Here is a 19,690-nt window from a genome sequence, read left to right on the forward strand (position 1 = left end):
TTCACTCTAATCATCTTTTCGACTGTTGCCACATTCCCGAGTTATAGAATGATAAATACCCTCTGTGATTTCCTATTCGAATATTTGTTCTGGTGTTTCCATATTAGTGATACTGGACGTTTTATCTGATGCAGGAACCATGTCTTGGTGGTCATTTTGAAAACGGTGACCCATATGAACAATCTTTTGCAACAGCACTCTTTAGTTTTTAAAGATATGTCGAACGAGGTATCATTCACCCCATGTTTCCATTTACAATTTTGAAGTTGCGCCCTGGACCCCCCATGAACGGTGGCCCTGGGAGTCTCCGCGACAATATCAATCGATGTGCCACATGACATTTTCTATTTGAGTTTTTGTTCGGTTCATTTATGTTCAACCGTTTTCATATTAGTGGTACTGCACGTTTTACTGTATCTGATAGAGGCAACATGTCTTGGCGGCCATTTTGAATAGAGTGCCCAATATGAAAAATCTTTTGCCACAACGCATTTAGTTTTTCAAGATCTATCAAACGAGGTACCACTCACCCCTTGCTTCCATTTAAAATTAAAGTTGGGCCCCGGGAACCCAAGCAGGGCGGACCTGGGTGGCACCGCGACCATATATATATATATATATATATAGATAGATAGAGAGAGAGAGAGAGAGAGAGAGAGAGAGAGAATTCTATTTGCACCAGCAGTGGATTTTGTTTCGGGAGAGGCTTGAGGAACGAGTAAGAAACATTTGCGTTGTACGTGCAATGCAAAAAATTATCACTAATTTATTTCGGGGGGGGGGGTTGAGCCCGATAACCACCCCCTAAATACGTCACTGTACATCAGTCAACCGTTCTTATATTACCTAACACAGCAACGAAACAAATTTTGAGTGAAGGCAATTTTAGTATTTATCAATATCAATATTCGAGACGAGACCGAGACTTTCGAGACTGACCTAAGTCTCGTCTCGGTCTCGTCTCGATTTATAGAGGTCTGTCTCGGTCTCGGTCTCGTCTCGGTATATAAAAGTCCGTCTCGGTCTCGGTCTCGTCTCGGTATATAAAGGTCCGTCTCGGTCTCGGTCTCGTCTCGATAATTCGAGACGAGACCGAGACGAGACCGAGACTAGTCTCGGTCTCGGTACCATCCCTAGGCTGTTTGGATGTCAAATGATGTTTAAGTTCACAAAGTGATTCTTTGCTAATGCTGAGAGTGGATAGCATCCTCTTCATGCGATTAACATGAGATTTTGAAGTTGAAAGTTCTCTCCTGAAGAATTTCAAAACATGCTTCTCGCAAGATTGCAGCATTCATTTAAAAACATATAGCGTACCTAGAGATTATGATTACCGTTTTCGGAATAGTATTGCACACGAGACAAGACGAGATAAGATATAAGGGTTTCTCGTCTCGACTCGTAAATTTTGCGGAAGTACCATATATTTTCGTCATGATTCTTGTATAATTATTTTTCATATCTCGATTCCCGATAACGCCTTCCTCATCTCGTCTCGCTTCCTAAATTTATGTACAAAATTTATGCCCTAATTATTTTCTTGATTTCATCTAGAAGTTATCAGAATCGCTCTTCGTCACGAGAGATCCACAAACGGTGTGATATATCTGTAACTACATTTAAAACATATTTATTATTGTTGTGTAACGACTTGCATATATTTAAAAGTTGCTACATTCTTTTCATTGTGTTCGTACAATCACATTATCAATTTAAAAGTTCATATTATGAATCATATAAAACTAAAATATTGTTTGAGATCTAGCTAGGACTTGGGTGGACTATTGCCCACGACACTCGTGAAATTTCTCCTTTTGTCTCGATTCTCGTCTCGAAACCGAAAAGGAAATTCTAGAATTTCTCGTCTTGTATTCGAGACGAGAAATTTGTCCTAACATGGCCAACACTACTTCAAAAGCTCTTAATGGGAACTAAGTTTACATAAAAGTTTCGTTCATGCATTTGGTAAAATTAGTTAACAATCTAGATTTAAAATGTGATCGATGTCCTACAAGTCCAAATATGTATTTGCAAGGTGAAGACAAAATGTGAACACAAATTATCTTTATAGTCTAGTGGATATTGCAACTGGTAAGGAAAGAGGCTCATTCAATTATTTTTTTCTTAGAGCCCGAGAGATTTAATGCAAGAATGTCCAAGCTACCTACCAGAAAGTACTTACTGTTAGTACGCACACAAAATGTGAATATGAACGGTTTCACGTACTGCCAACAGAATGTAATTGAGTTTTTATATAATAGGCATACAATCTAGCGAAAACCTGATTGATACTATAATTTAACGTCATTATTCCTGCGTGATCAGCTTTGAAGCGAACTCCGTTGTAGAACACGCTAGTGAGTGTGCTTTATTACTTTTATATTTAGTTTTGAAATAAGTACCGTATGGTGTGGTTATTTTTACTTGAATGCAATTTGTCCTTGGAGGTGCACCGAACTATGTAGCTGCCGATGTGAGAAGTAGCTTGGATGGTTTAATGTGACACCAAGGAATTACTTTTAGTGCAGAAGTTTGATTTAATAGCTGTAACATTTCTCTTTCCATGTTTAATTGTCAGCAGTAGGAGATTAGTACAATATAACTCTCTGAACTGACCTTTATAATTTGCTTTGCTCCTTAATAGTGTAGGGAGTGGAATTATTTTATTTCATTTTAAACCTTCATAATGTATCAGATAGTCATAAACTATGCTTGAAAAAAACTCAAAAAGAGAAGCATTTTGGTTAAATACCACAAGTTTTGGAAGAGTAAACACTTTTTTAAATATATTTTTGTATTTTTCTTACATAGATAATTTCACACAAATGTTATTTATAATTCTTAGAGTGGTTATATTGCTTGGTGCCAGTCAGAAAATCAGAGCTGGATCCCTGTACATTGCCTGATTACATTTTGATGCTTCTATCCAGCATGTCCCCATTCTCTTGAAATTCTGTGCTAAGCTGCCCCACTACTTGGAAAGGCATTCGTCATAACGTATTTTGAAAATACTGTATAATGTAATGTTTCTTAATGTTTATTAACTTTACTATTTGCTTTACCATATTGTAACTAATAAATACATACGATTGAATGATTTTGAGTTTTTAACGTCCTGTTCAGGAGCGAGGTTATACGGCACGTGAACCTACTGATTAACGTGCAGTCTGAACCAGATGAGCTCCCGCCTAAATACACACGAATTAATAATAATAATATAATACAAGGTACACCTATAAAGTAATTGCACTTTTACAAAAACACATAGAACTCCCCTAACAATGTTACTGTAGTATACGACAACACTAGAAATACCTTTGCCTAAGTTTCCTATTAGTGCCTGTTCAAGACGATCTTATGCAGCTTGTATCTGGGTAAGTGTGCAACAAGTGCGTGTAGTGTGTCGTACGAGCAGTGATGCCAACCTGAAACAATATGAAATCCCATATCAAGAGTCAAGAAATACCATTTTACGTGTTAATTTCCCACGTTATACTAACTAAAAGTATGCTATAATATTAAAAATTAAATTTCTCTGTGTTAGTAACTTTTTACAATATCTAAATGAATAAGCCGTAAATTTCGATCTTCTCGAAAAATCCCATATATGCTGCGTATTATCCATTTCCGAGAAAATAAGGTCAAAAACTCCCACGATATGGGATTTTTCCCACAGGTTGGCATCACTGCGTACGAGACTGTTGATCGCCAGGTTTTACCGGCCTCCACAATGCACTGTAGGAACTTATTGCCCCTGTTGCAATAGCCACCAAATCATCACGATAGTGGCTCCTTCTGGTTTTTTGCTCTTCTGTCAAAAATGGGAGGGATTTTATAAAACAAGAACACACTTTCCTCGTTTTCAGGGCCTTGGTTAAATTAACCTAAACCTTAGGTTGTTTATCTGAAACATGGTTGACAGTTCCTGTGGTTACATGTCAACTAGTGCACAAAGTATCCCCATATTTTCCATCATTCCTTGACGTTAAAAGAAGTTCTCTTCTTGGATCATACTCAACGTTTTCGCGTCTATATTTGAAATGGTTGTACTATTGATACACTTAGATACTTGATAATACTGAAGCACCATCTGCAACGTTTCAGTAAAAGATTTGTAACAAACTTTATATTAGAATGTTGTTCAATTTGTACGGTCACTTCACACAGCATAAATTTATTACAGGCTTATCCAAACTCAAACTTCATCAAACCAGTTTAAGCAGTCATCAATAGGAAGCTTAGACAAAGGTCTTTTCAATAATGTCATACTATGGTAATATTTTAGAGGGAGTTAGCTGTTTTTATAAAAGATTATTTTATGGGTGTATAACAAAATATAATTACAACAAAATATTAAAACCATAATATATGTATAACAATACTTTTTTCTACTGACAGAACGTTTGTGCCCTACTAATAGTTCTACAAGATTGTCTACCTGAAAGACAAATGCCTGGATGTTTACTCATTAAGGTTGTTAGGTTCCACCAAGTAGATTTATTAGCCAAAGCGCAGATTTCTGCATAACTCTTTTGGGGGCGGGGGGAAGGAATTCAGGTTTGTCAGACATCGAACAAGACATTAATGAAGATTTTAACACAAATATGTAGGCCCAAGCGAACTTCAAAGAGAGGTCGGGCCCCCTTACCCACCAGGATCTGCGCTCATCTTTTTAGGCATTGATTTATATGGGGAGGAATTCTTCACTTATCTTTGAGATCAGAGCCGCCCATAAGCGGGGAGGCGAATCCCAATACGTATCGTGGAGCCAATGTTTTTATTAAAAAGACCTTTTCATTTTAATTGTGATATATTCAAGTTTGAAATTCCCGCCGGACTCCCTGTGGTGTGCGGCCATATGTATGGCCAAGTTTGCCAGAGACTTTTCCACAGAAGCTGTTCAAGTTTCCGAATTTAAAATAATAGAATATAAGTGGAAGAAACACAGATTTCAGAGACGTTTGATTATTTATTAACATCAGTTTGCAACGAATATCGATCAACGATTGTGATGACTGATCACAAGTATCACGTAAGTTGTTATATACGAGAAGCATACTGAAAGTCAAGAGAAACATTTTTTTTTTTTTTTTTTTTACAACCGTAATCTTTATTTGTAAGTGAAACCAAATATATCATCAGATATCTACATATCTACAGATCTTTCTTTCACTTTTCCACATACTCTCCGTGTCTTTCACACATTTTCCCCATCGTTCTGCAAGTTTGAAAATACCTTTGCGATAGAATTCCGTTCCAGCTGCTCGTAGACACTGATGCACTGCTTGCCGATAATCCTCCAGTGTTTCGTAGCGATGACCTTGCATTTGTTCCTTCACAAAACTGAAAAGATGGTAATCAGAGGGTGCCATGGCGGGGCTGTACGGAGGATGTGGAAGTGTTTCCCACCTGAATCTCTTGATTTGCTTCATAGTGACACGTGCAGTATGCGAACGCGCAGTATCCTGTTGAAGAATGATATTCTTCCCAGGATGTTTATCACGCAAGGCTTCAAAAGTATCTGGATGTAGCGGGCAGAATTTATGATTTGTCCAGGCTCAAGAAAGTCAACCAGAATGCAACCCTGTATATCCCAGAAGACGTTCCTTATAACTTTCCGTACCGATGGTACTGTCTTCGCTTTCTTCTTCCGTAACGAATAGGGATGGTATCGAGACGAGACGAGACGAGACGTGGTACAGTCTCGGTCTCGTCTCGGTTGATAAGTAGCGGTCTCGGTCTCGATCTCGTGTCGAGCCAAAAATCGCAGTCTCGGTCTCGGTCTCGTCTCGGTCAATAGATGCTTGCCTCGATCTCGGTCTCGGTCTCGAAGACCAAGTCTCGGTCTCGTCTCGAAAGTCTCGAAATAAATAGTATGAAATTAAAATTGTGAAAGTATTATTATCGTACAGTCTGTCGTTTCCGGTTCTTACTTTTTGCCTTCATTCTTGACAGATTATGGCATGATGTACTTCTTCGTAGCTAATTTGCTAGCGCTAATGCTTTCCATGCGTGTGTTCCGGGTTCAATCATCAGTGGGTATAACATACCTGGGACAAAACCCTAATAGTAACCCATATTTCACTTTCAACAATAGACTTTGTCTCAAATAGCCTCAGTACTGCCTATACAATTAAACTCTATTAAATTAACTCCAGTACTATACAGTAGTTTATTTACTTCCTTTGAATCAGAATTGTTCAATATCTCCTAACGGATAACGCAACACATAGCAGCACGAATGTATTTAATCGTACCGAAGTTGAAATTTTACAATTTGTCAGTTATTATCCAAAACACTCAGCTTTGATTGTCATTTTAAAGATACAATATAACGTTCATTATCTTAACAAATAGAGTAAATTATTACTACTATATAGGTGTTTTGTTTCAAATTGATCAATTGCTTTATTACCGTTTCACATCTCAATGTTTAATTGACACTTTAAAACAGGCACTTCCTTAACCTTATAGTGGGAGCTACGGCACTCATCTTTGCTATCTGTGTTCTCGGGTTGGATCATCAAACAAATTAGATTCAAAGTCTTATGTTTCATATAGTTCGCGTCTCACTTTAAGTACATTCTGTTTCTTATACAAGTTTATAAGGTCGTAATGTATTATATAAGCATATATCCAGTGCCGTAACATAGATTAAGCTTATTCCTGAGTTCTCAGCGGTGCATGGGGCCGCGGTGGCTCAGTGGTAGAGCATTCACTTCTGGTGCTTGGGGTCCCTGGTTCGATCCCAATCCCCGCCAAGTGAACTTTGTGGTGGACAAACACCGTGTGCGTGGGTTTCCTCGGGGTTCTCCCGTTTCCTACCACTTTCTTCATTCCACCATTTCATTCATTACTCATCATCACCGTCTCATGGGACGTAAAACTCAAAGATTTCATTTCATTTTTCTCAGCGGTGCATGAGATCTTTATTCGAGAAAACTAATCATGCATTCATTACGCTGAAATTTTATATTGCTTAAAAATTACTTGCGAAACATGGACATACATATTACATAAGTATATAGGTAATTCGAGCTATCTGTATCTATTTTCTTTGTCCCGGCAAAACAAGTGATTCTTAACTTTCTAGTTTTCTTTTGTATTAATTTTCGTAGTTTTGCCGCAATATGAAGGATCAAATTTGTTTTTTGCTGTACAAATTTCGTTAAATTTTGGACCTGTTTTTACCCTACCTTACCTAGTAAAAGTATATATATATATATATATATATATATATATATATATATATATATATATATATATATATATATATATATATTTTCCTAATGACACGAAATAGACCAAAAAATAAAATTTTATACCATGAAATACATATCTATCTACAATATCTAAATTATTTATATATATAGGGTGTTCCAAATTTTTCGTCACATGATACCTGTCATCTTGGGAGGTATCATATATATATATATACCGTATAGACACATTAATTTTAGAGGTAGACTATGCTAAGTCATTTTTTGGTCGAAATTGACAATACTTTTTTAATAGACTATGTTCTTTCTAGTGGTGTAATAATGTAAGTCTAAAAGTATCCTATTACGTGAAAACAGTACTATAGGTCTTACTTAAGGAACTTGTTTTTCGCTTCTCTTGTAAAATTACGAAATTATGACTTGGTTTAGTTTACCTCTAAGGTCCAGATATAATAAAATCATAATCAACCATTGTCAATCAATTTCTGGATGAAGGTCTTTCCAAGTCTTCTCTACAACTATCTATCTTGAGCAATTCTTTTTCATGTTACTCCCCAGTTGTTCTTGATTTCGTCAAAACTTCTTGCATAAGGACGTTTCCTAAACATTATTCGGCGTAAGCTCTAAACTGCGATAAACAAAGCCACGTGAAACTAAATCTCGCTGATTTGCTGTTGTCCTAGCGACGCTTGTGCTCCTCCGCAAAATAGTTCATGTGATTGCATTATTACTTTTACTATGAAGCTTCATATAAAACTGCTATATTATTATAAATGACAAAAATATAACACGGATTATCTAATAATACTGCAATCGAGTGTGGCTAATGAAACAATAGAAATAAACACTAAGCATGCGCAGTAATTCTGGCGCCAACTCAACTGTTCCGCGAGTGTTGTGGTGAAACACCAACAAGGCAAACCATTACTCACTAAGCAACAATTATTTACGAGCGAAATTCAAATACTTTTTTTTTAATCTTTCGAGTTTCTTTTCTTTCTTTTCTGCTGCTGCTGTATCTGGACAACACGAGACAGTATTGTCAAAATGCACGTGTATAATTTGCTCCTTCCCGTGGGGAGTGGGAGCGATACATCACTAGCCAATCGTATTTCTGACAAGCGGAAGGATACAAATACAAATATCTGCTTTTAAAGCTTGAAAGATGACTGGCATGAATCCCGGTTCCGCGAGTGTTGTGGTGAAACACCAACAAGGCAAACCATTACTCACTATGCAACAATTATTTACGAGCGAAATTCAAATACTTTTTTTTTTAATCTTTCGAGTTTCTTTTCTTTCTTTTCTGCTGCTGCTGTATCTGGACAACACGAGACAGTATTGTCAAAATGCACGTGTATAATTTGCTCCTCCCCGTGGGGAGTGGGAGTGATACATCACTAGCCAATCGTATTTCTGACAAGCGGAAGGATACAAATATTTTGTTTATCGGAGTTTAGAGCTTACGCCGAATAATGTATAGTTACGTTGTTTCCACTATATTTAGAAAAATATTTAGCAATTTATTTAAGTTGGCAACACTGCTTAAAATAATGGAACTGCAACTTGTTGTAATTAAAACAAAAAAAACTATTGTTGTAATGTTATAGAAGGAAACAAAAATAACAATCATTATAAAAACTTAACATAAATGCGTTTTTCTAAGCAATGAAACATTCACTATCCATGTGTTTGGTATCTCTAAAATGGTTTGAAATAACAATTCGTGTAAATGACATTATGATTACTTAAGTCTTTTGGAAGCATCTACATGATGAGATGTGATATGTCAGCACGTTTTCGAAGTAAAGTCTTTAGAAAAAGTTAAATTTTTCATTCCTTGTAACTTTGTTCCTTCCTTCATTCGAAATACATTATACCATGATCATAGTATTTGACGTTAAGATATAAATGATGCGCATAGATTAGAGATTAGAGATCTCCAAAATGTTGATGTTAGTGATACTGTATTGTCCTTTATTACACTGAATAATGTATGTAGTATTGTGGTTTTATTTAATATCTAAATTAGAAATAGGTAATATCTTACATAGTCCAATTTGAGAAAATACAACTTTATTTTGCATTGGTTGCACATCTTCCATTGCATTGGTTGCACGAAATGGTTCATTTATGTTCAACCATTTCGTATTAGTGCTACTGGACGTACATCTGATGCAGGTAACATATCTTGCGGGTTATTTTAAATACGGTGACCGATATGAAAAATCTTTTGCCACATCGCTTTTTAGTTTTTAAAGACCTATCGAACGAGGTGTCACCCGACCCATGTTTCCATTTAAGATTTTAAAGTTGGGCCACGGGCCCCCTTAAAGAGCGGCCCTGGAGGCACCATGACATCGCCATTCGATCTGCTCCATGGTATTTCTTATTTTAGTTTTTGTTCAGTTCATTTATGTTCAACCGTTTTCGAGATATTTCCGTGAAAAGATTAAAATGGGCCACCCTATACATAGAGAGATAGATAGATACATAGATAGAGAGAGAGAGAGAGAGAGAGAGAAATGAAATCTTTGAATTTTACGTCCCACGGTAATGCCGGTTAGGCTAAAGGAGACGGTGATGATGGGTAATGAATGAAATGGTGGAATGAAGAAAGTGAGAGAAAATGGAAGAACCCCTAGAAAACCCACGCATACGGTGTTTGTCCACCACAAAGTTCACTTAGCGGGGTTGGGATCGAATCCAGGACCCCAAGCACCAGAGGTGAACGCTCTACCACTGAGCCACCGCGGCCCCAAGAGAGAAAGAGAAGATTATATACAACAGCAGAGGATTTTGTTTCGGGAGAGGCTTGAGGAACGGGTAACAAACATTTGTGTTGTGCGTGCAATGTGAAAAAAATGATTACAAATTTATTTCGGGAGGGGCTTGAGCCCGATACCTACCCCTAAATACGCCACTATACATTAGTCAACCGTTCTCATATTATCTCATACAGCAACGAAACAAATTTTTAGTAAAGGCAAAATAACTATAAATATTCGAGACGAGACCGAGACTTTCGAGACTGACCATGGTCTCGTCTCGGTCTCGTCTCGATTTATAGAGGTCTGTCTCGGTCTCGGTCTCGTCTCGGTATATAAAAGTCCGTCTCGGTCTCGGTACCATCCCTGGTAACGAATTCAAGTGGTGCCATTCCATACTCTGTCGTTTGGTTTCAGTTTCATAATTATGGAACCAGCTTTCATTTCCAGTCACAATACTCGTCAAAGAGTCATCGCCTTGATGTCGAAATCTCTGAAGAAAGGTTTGGGTAATGATTAGTCTCTGACGTTTGTGATCGTCGGTTAATAAACATGGGACCCAACGGGCACAAATCTTCCGATAACCTAAGCTGTGAATCATTTCTTGCAAGTCCAACACCAATTTCTGCAGACATTTCACTCACAGTGATACGACTATCTCCCCTAATCAGGTCAGCAACCCTTACCTTGTTGCGTTTCGTAGAGGCAGTTCGAGTGCGCCTGCTGCGACACTCATCTTCGATACTCGTGTTTCCATCCTTAAAATGTTTCACCCATTTTCCAACACTTTCTAACGCTAACAACAAACAGCGTCACCATCTGGAAGGAAAGAAAGAAAGGTCTGTAGATTTGAGATGATATAGTTGGTTTCACTTACAACTAAAGATTACGGTTATGAAAGCATGTTTTTTGCTAAGAGCCAGAAGTCGCATGGTGCTCTATCCGGAGATTATCGTGGATATGGACAAACAGGAATATTGTTTTGGCCAAAAATTCGCGCTATCAAAAGCGAGGTGTGGGGAACGAATTTCGCACTCACCCTTCTCATTTGCCAATCCGCTTTTAAAATGCTTTAGACGGACCCGTACGGGATGTTTGGTTCTTTGAAAAGCTCTTGAATAGTTATTTGCTTGTTTGAACGAAGAATATTTGCCTCTTTTTGCACGTTTTCTTCTGTTTTTGAGGTTAACGTGGCGGTTAATTGTTCATCTTCTACCGACTCATTTCCGCTTTCAAATGACTCATACACTTGTAAACAGTCTCCAGGGTTACAGCATTATCCCCATACATCAATTCAACATTTAATAAGTTTCTTTGGCATTTTTCTTGTAACTTGAAACAGAAGTTAATGTTCATGTGTTGTTCGAAATCCATGATACGCGACAGACATGGTAAACATAACCTCACTCTAGCGACTCTGGACGCTGACTGACAAGTCAGAACATGTTCCAACTTGATCCTGCGTGTCTCAACGGATCAGGCTATCGGACAAATTACATTAAATAGTTGTAGCGTCAGCAATTGCTGCTAAATAATTCATTCACCGTATTTTTTGATCACACCTTACATTTGGATAACCCTGCGGAAAAGTCGTGGCTTACAGTTTCCGATATAAGTCGTGGATAATATCACAAAACGTATTTATTGAATACAGAAATTATGATCATGCATCAGCCTAATCCGTAGTACGACGCTAATCAGGAAAAAATAGTAGTTTCTGAATATGGCCGTAAAAATCTAGTTCATTTCAAATGAAACAAATTTATAATAATAATAATGCCTCGTAAGCTAATGGGTTAAAAATCAATGTTGGCGCACATATTTAACACAATGTGGACAAAGTGAAAAAATTGCTAAAGTGCGTAGCTTCGATATCGTTTCATATAATTTTATGTTAACATTCATCTTTGCGTACATATGGAAGCGATCGCAACTTTTTCGAAGAAAGTCAAACAGGAAGGAAATGCCTGTGTGAGTGTTGGTCGCTGACTGTGCGTGAAGTCTTTGACTCTTAACAGTGTTTGTGGGACTTCCCTTTAAAGTTTCTTGGCTTCATTTCCCTCTTCCTTCCTTCCCTTTCTTTTTACTTAGTGGTTAGAGGACAAGTTGATGCAAGTACTTTCACTTGCTTTGACTCTATCTTTTTACTTTCTTTCTTTTTTCTGTGGCGAACGCAGTCCAAATTGCGCATTGATTGTCCAAGAAGGAAGTTTGCCAACCACACTGCTGACGTTAGAAATGTTGATGACGGTGCAAACTTACACATGGCTAAGCATTTCGACTGTTCTCTTTCGCTTATCTGCTGGACTACGGACGATTCTTATAATTCTTTCTTCTTCTCTTTTACCCAGATAGCTACATATAATTTATTGATTTCTACATCTGGAATATCTTGTGTACTAGATTGGAAATTTAATAATGCAAACTGATTCAAAAAATATCAGATTTATTCGACTGTAACATGCTGCGTATCGTAGAAGTTCATTTGCTTAACGAGGAAGAAAGGAGTAATGCGATTTTTATTTATTTATTTTTTGATTAGATCGTGGTGAAAGATAAATTGGAAATAAACTTCATGTACTACATTTTTATACACAATAAAATTTATATGTATAATATTATGTGTAACGGTTCTGGGTTCGATTCCCGATAGGAGAGAAAAAAGAAATAATTTTACAATAGTTCATTTCCATTAATCATCCGTCTCCTTTAAACTAAAGGGAACAAACCTGGGAATATAACTAAAAATTCTTTATTATGTACATATTACATAATATTATGTAATTATGTTGTAGGGTGAACGGTAACTACGTGGACAAACTTGGACGGGTAACAGTATATCTAAAAAGAATAAGTACTAGTGAAAAGGGGAAATTCCGTTCCGTTCAGGAGTGACAGTTTTGAAAGCGTGGGAACATGAACTTCAGAGGTCAACAGCTTAGAAACAACACATCGTAGAGAGTGTGGTTAAAAACGTCACTTAGAAAGTCGTACCTATTCTATTGAAAAATGTATGTTTGAAAACGCAGTTACGTGTGCGCACGGATTTGACAACGTGTGACACTTCTTTCCTTTACAGCATGTCCAGGAATCCCTCCGTTCCTTTGGAGAATCCCGTATGACTTTCTAAGTGATATTTTTAACCGCACTCTCTACGATGTATTGTTTTTAAGCTGTTAGCCTCTGAAGTTCATGTTCCCACGCTTTCGACACTGGCACTCCTAAACGGAACGGAACTTCCCCATGTTCACTAGGACTTTGTTGCTTCTTTTTAGATGTAATATCCGTCCAAGTTTGTCCACGTAGTTACCGTTCACCCATATATATATATATATATATATATATATATATATATATATATATATATATATATATATATATATATATATATATATATATATATATATATATATATATATCGGGTGTCCATAAATAATAGATCAAAGTTTGATCACCGTAACTTCTAGCAAAAGTCCATTTTCTGGCAGGTTTAACTTGTAACGTGAAGCAGAACTAGGGTCTATCATATTGTAATGTTCTAAAGTGTCTTCTTTTCTTACAGTTCGAAGTTCTGAAATGACGATTAGTAGGACTCCTCTGGAGCAACGAATTCGATGAATACGTCTGTATTCCACAGCCAACATGTAGGAAATTCATCATCGTTTGCGTTTTGAGCATGGACCGGGTGCACCAAAGCCGCAGAACATTGCACGGGGTATTCCGATGTAGTGGGATAAAATTTATTTCCGCAACATCAACACTCTACAGGACCTGAGGGACATGATTGGTAAGTATTTTATGATTAGTAGACTGATTAACTATGCAAAATGGTGCGAAAATAAATGTGTCTTTGCGATTACAGGTGACCTGATGACATTCAAACTGATCACATAACGGAAAACCGATATTAAAAAGTGTTATAGCACAAAAGAAGCCATCTATTTTCTTTCCATATCAAAAGTTGTGCCACATCAAAGTATGGTCTAGTACTTATACATCACATAAATAACACTGTCATTTTCTAAATAAGTAAATTTGAAAAGGGAGAACAGAACAGTGAAATACAGACTACAAAACCAGTGATTGAAATTCCGCCTCATTCTGAAATTGAAATTGTTTTCTGAAATTCGAAACTATATTTGTTTTTCCGTCAAGTTTTTCAAAAGCCGCTGGGAGCATAAATGGATCCCAGTATCGATCATGGATTGTGACAACCGTGATTGAAATATAAAAGGCATCTGTGTGCATACTCGAGCGTGTTCCCTGCTCCCAAATATTACTTTAATGTTTACAAAATAAGAACAGGAAAAATGTTTTCTCTATTTTCAGATTTTTTTATTTCAGAAGTTCCAGAAGATTATATTCATTATTATTACTATAATAATATTACTATTCACTTTCAAATATAATATACATACAATTATTGTTCAATGTATATTACTTCAAAAGTTATTTCCAAACAAAACATCGGTCTGATTAATCACTAGTTAGTTATTAAATATAGTATATACCGTAATTCATGTTCCATTATTTAATAGTTACGTATGTTCCATTTCATTTTCAGAATTAAAAACAAGAGCGCTCTCACTTTCTCCAGGAACACTTGCATTAACATAAGACAAAAATTCATAATATCTTACAAGGAACCCTAGGTATCTATCAGAGCCCGATTTTCATGAAACTTTGCGTATAGAGAGAGTACCTCGGGAAACTCGCACAGCCAAAATTGTAGCTGCAGAGTCCAAGACGTTGGGACACTAGGGCCCGAGAAAGATCAAAAGTGGAACGTCAGTACATTAAGGACATGGTGAGAAAATGCACGTTTTTCCTTAAAACTAATCATGGTAACGACACGAAATCAGCATACATGGATACGAGATGGTCGATATGATCTGCTAAAGTTATAAAAAGAATATCCGCCATCTTGAAAAATTCCATGTTGAAACTGGTGCGATTGGTGCAAATGAGAAGAGGGTCACCCGATGCATTAATTTGAACGTAAATAGCCACAAAATCCTGTTGATGAAGTCTTTTGTGGGATTACATTATTCTTCTGCTTCTGGTAGAGTGGTTTAGGTACAAGATAAGCAAAGTGTATCTTATGACACTCGAGCAAATGCAGATTATGGAGCGCTATGAGTGGGATCAGTGGAACTAGAAAACCGAGTGAAATATAATTTTAGCACTACATCATTTGTGTCAGAGTCAACATGTAATTGGTGTGGATTTGCTGATATGGTGGGTTCAATCTTCATAATAATAACATGGTTGACATTAACTTGTAACTTTTTATTCGACTTAAATTAATTCGAACAGAAATCAGAACGTCATATCAGTCCTATAGCGCTCTATACCCTTCATCTGCTCGAGTGTCACGGGATACACTTTGCTTATCTTGTACCTAAACCACTCTACCAGAAGCACAGGAATAAAATAATCCCACAACAGACTTCACCAATAGGTTTTTGTGGCAATTTACGTTCAAATTAATGCATTGGATGACCCTCTTCTCATTTACACCAATCGCACCAGTTTCAACATGGCCTCTTTCAAGATGGCGGATATTCTTTTTATAACTTTTAACAGATCATATCGGCCATCTCGTATCCATGTATGCTTATGTCGTGTCGTTACATTGATTAGTTTTAAAGAAAAACATGCATTTTCTCACCATGTCCTTAATGTACTGACGTTCCACTTTTGATCTTTCTCGGGCCCTAGTGTCCCAACCTCTTGGACTCTGCAGCTACAATTTTGGCTGTGCGAGTTTCGTGAGGTACTCTCTCTATATACAAAGTTTCATGAAAATCGGGCTCTGATAGATACCTAGGGTTCCTTGTTAGTTTATAGGAGAATTGAGAGTGCATTAGGAACACTTTAGATAACGCTACCTCTACCCTTGTGAAAATAATCCCAATTTAGTGTGCACACCACTACCACACTTGTGTTTGCTTTGGGAAATCGCCCATTTCTTCCCATTCCTCCGTCACTTACACAGGGCCGTAACTCGTGGGGGCAAGAGCGGCAACTGCTCCTCCATTTAAGCTTCCTACCGTTCGAGGGGGCCCTACTTCAAGACAAAACTTTCTTACTCCATGTGACACTATACGAACACAAATAAATAAATGAAGCATGGAATAGGTTCACCACACGAGAGAAACAACACAAATCAATTAAATAAAGCAAAAACGTGATGTGGGCCAATTTCAGTAAACTGTCTACTATAAGGGCCTCCCAAATAAAGTATATTTTCTTAGTTGAGTTTAACTATAAAACATGAAATGGGTCCTCCACAATATTATTTCCCAAAGAACTTAATATAATTTGAAATGCTGCTGCTACCCCAACATTTGAATAAATTACGTTTCTCTAAGATGAAGCATAAATGTAATCTAGACCCTACTGTAGTGAAGCGCCACTGGGTCCCCTAGAGGTAATAAAAATGTTTATTAAGGTTTTAAATTTTCGGGGGGGGGGGGGATTTCATATCTAATATTTTGATACTGGAATAAATAACTTCCTATTTTTTCTACTAGAGTCTAAATATCAATGTTTGCACCTCAATAAAATTTCAAAGTTAAGGGACTGCATTTACCAACGACGGATTAACAAAAAATATAAAGGTAAACATTACCAAATGAGATTAGCAAGTAAATCAACTTATCTTATCAAGAGTAAAAGTGTCCAAAGGGCCACGCGTGAATTATCAATGTGTCCAATGATGCAATTGTTACAAAGAATCAGCAACTTTCTATTGTTTCCAGGAGATACAAAAAGATTGATGTAGTCGTCTCTTAAATAATGTTATCTATGTGTTTTGACTTCCAAAGAAAAATTCTGGTTTTGTTTGCATGCAAACTATTCCATGGAAGTAGGCTGATGGTGGTTACCAATAACCAGAAGATAGGAACGATACACGTGTAGATATATCCCTCCTAGGGAGAAGCAAGAGAACCAGACATACATATCTAAAATCGATAAGAAACGACCAATATTAATGTCGAATCTATTGTTTAGCGAATCTATCGCTTAGATAAAGTGTGACACTCCAGATGTCATTTAAGTTCAAATTCAGCGTCCGTTAGCACCTTACGGGGTGGGTGAAATTGTGACATGTAAAACTAATTTAAAATGACTGATATTACTGATATTACTTTCAAATCCATAGTTTTTAGGGTTGCTGAAATGCATAGTGATGCTCTTAGTACCGTTTATGTTCAAGTTCATCCCTATTTGCAGAGGATGTGCTGGAGTAGATGAAAAATAAAATGTTAAAAATGACAGACTTGTGTCGAATTCTTAGTTTTGAGGATCGGGGAAACGTCTGGCCCGTTCGAAATGACTTTTAGAAGATAGTTAGTACCCACTTCAAGCTGTTTTTTTTAAACTTTTTTTTTTACCTAAGTAAAATGATATCAATTTGACGTGTAAAGGCGTGTTCTCTGGCAATAAGATGTTTCAATATTTATGAGAAAAATAGAATATCTTCTGTATTTTTATCATTACACTTTCGTTGAAATATATATTCTAAGAAGGAACACTATTGAAATATTCCCCATAAATCTATTCTCTCCGTGCGAAGTACGGGCACTTCAGCTAGTGAATGAATGAAAATGTATTCCTATTTTGTTCATAATAGATATAATATACTTTTTTTATCCAGAATATAGATAGATAGAACAAAACACTCTTTGAACTTGACAAGAAACTTTTTATTCAAAAAGAGCTCCTCAGCTTCCATTTAAAATAAAGAGTAAACAAATAAAATAAATAAAAAAATATTATTGACTTTAAGAGGACCATACAGAGCAGACATTGAGAACCAATTGTGCTCCACGGACCACAATTTGAGAACGCTACTTTATTGCATATTACCAGTGCTGTTGTATAGTCAAATAGTCAGAGTATATTCGTTTTCCACACATGGCCTCTGGTTCAGTTCCCAATAGAAACTGATTTTGCATATGTGTGTGTGTTCACACAAATGGTGAGATGCCTATATGGTTTGTGAACATCAACGCATTTCTCAGAACACTCAACTACTACGAGGCAAGCGAAAGCAGTACTGCAGCCCTAACTTAGTATCTAATGGCTGACCGTTAACAATGGCCATATCTAAGTTCAAATTAGTATAGTGATACAGAATATTGCATGATAACTAATTCATTTAATTATCATTGCTTGATTGCTTTCGTAAGTCGAGAGAGTAATTTGTTGGATTGATTCCTTTGACACAAAAGCGAATGTGTAATTTGCCTTAATTATATAGTAGGAGGTCGTTAGAATCAAAAGGACAACGCAAAAGCAATAATACTGGCTAACTAGCGCAACAGCCAAACTTCGATCGCAATAAAGATGAATTTACTCATACGAAGTTGTTGGGGAACTTAGTTGTTATAAATCGCCTATACGTAAATAATTAATGTCCAGATTTGTATGTAATTACATATTTTTTCCTTCATATGTAGGTTCGTCAAATCCTTAAATGTTTGTGATTCACACCTGTAGGGTGCTTCATCTCAAGTTTCATATTACATATTTTGACCAATATTACATATTTCTATGGTTTTTACATATTTTTTTTTTTACATAAAACGATCTTAAAATTTTGCGTTTACTGAAATTTTAATTTAAAAAAAAAAAAAAAAAAACTCTCCAACTGTGCAAGGCTTGCATCTAGATTCAATTTTGTCATATCTATCTTTTCGTTTCTTTACCGAAAGAGTAATCTCTCTCTCTTTTTTTCATTTGTCAAACTATGTTTCGCAGAATTTTCGCCGATAACAAAAGAAATATAAGAGGGTACAAGTAAAAATCCTCCCTCCGGGGTACATAAGCAGCGCCCTTTATTCTTAACTCTGGAGGAAGACAGATCACGTGCCTGACAGGCGACTGGCCAGGAAATTCCTAAAATGAAATTTATTTGATTGTTATCGGAGGTCGGATGGGAAAAAAGATGAAAGCAAAGTGTGCTTCCAGGAATTTACTGCAAGAGTTCGTTCCAAGAAATTAGCGACAAGGGCAATATCATAGCAGGTAACCTAAGCTTTCAAAGAACTTCGCTTGTTCAACTGAATGACAGTACTCTAGTATTGCAGTTGCAAAACGTACGTGTTCTGTATTGACCGTCGAAGTTAGAAATGGCTCCGGTTGACGTATGGCAAGATAGCCCCCCCACTTTAGAAAATTGAAACAATGTTTAGGTCATTCGTTTGTACTACGTTTGTACCGTTTGTACCGCAAATATTTACCTTTGTACCATTTTCCTTATAGGGTTACTTGAGAGGTCGACTGGGGGGCTATCTTGGCGCCAAGATAGCCCCCCCGTATAACAGCACAAAAAATTGGAATATACCATTCGAAAGCAAATCGTTTGTACCGTTTGTACCGAAAAAAGTTTTGTTTGTACCCTGATAGTTTTCGAGAAACAGGGGATGACATTTGGGGGGGCTATCTTGGCGCCAAGATAGCCCCCCCGTATCACAGCACAAAAATTTGAAATACACCATTCGAAAGCAAATCGTTTGTACCGTTTGTACCGAAAAAAGTTTTGTTTGTACCCTGATAGTTTTCGAGAAACAGGGGATGACATTTGGGGGACCTATCTTGGCGCCAAGATAGGCCCCCCGTATCACAGCACAAAAATTTGAAATACACCATTCGAAAGCAAATCGTTTGTACCGTTTGTACCGAAAAAAGTTT

At 36.9% G+C, this 19,690-nt stretch overlaps 1 long non-coding RNA gene across 1 annotated transcript in view; it reads left to right on the forward strand.

The window, feature by feature from the left end:
• Positions 1–19,690, forward strand: part of LOC145676518 (uncharacterized) — a 142,590-nt gene that overhangs the window by 85,324 nt on the left and 37,576 nt on the right. Inside the window, exon 3 of the long non-coding RNA XR_014129397.1 lies at positions 13,551–13,775. This is a non-coding gene — a long non-coding RNA (uncharacterized LOC145676518). The remainder of the gene's footprint in view (positions 1–13,550; positions 13,776–19,690) is intronic.

This window comes from Thermobia domestica, unplaced genomic scaffold (assembly GCF_964235325.1).
Source record: "Thermobia domestica unplaced genomic scaffold, izTheDome1.hap1.1 HAP1_SCAFFOLD_191, whole genome shotgun sequence".
NCBI classification, from domain to species: Eukaryota; Metazoa; Arthropoda; class Insecta; order Zygentoma; family Lepismatidae; genus Thermobia; species Thermobia domestica.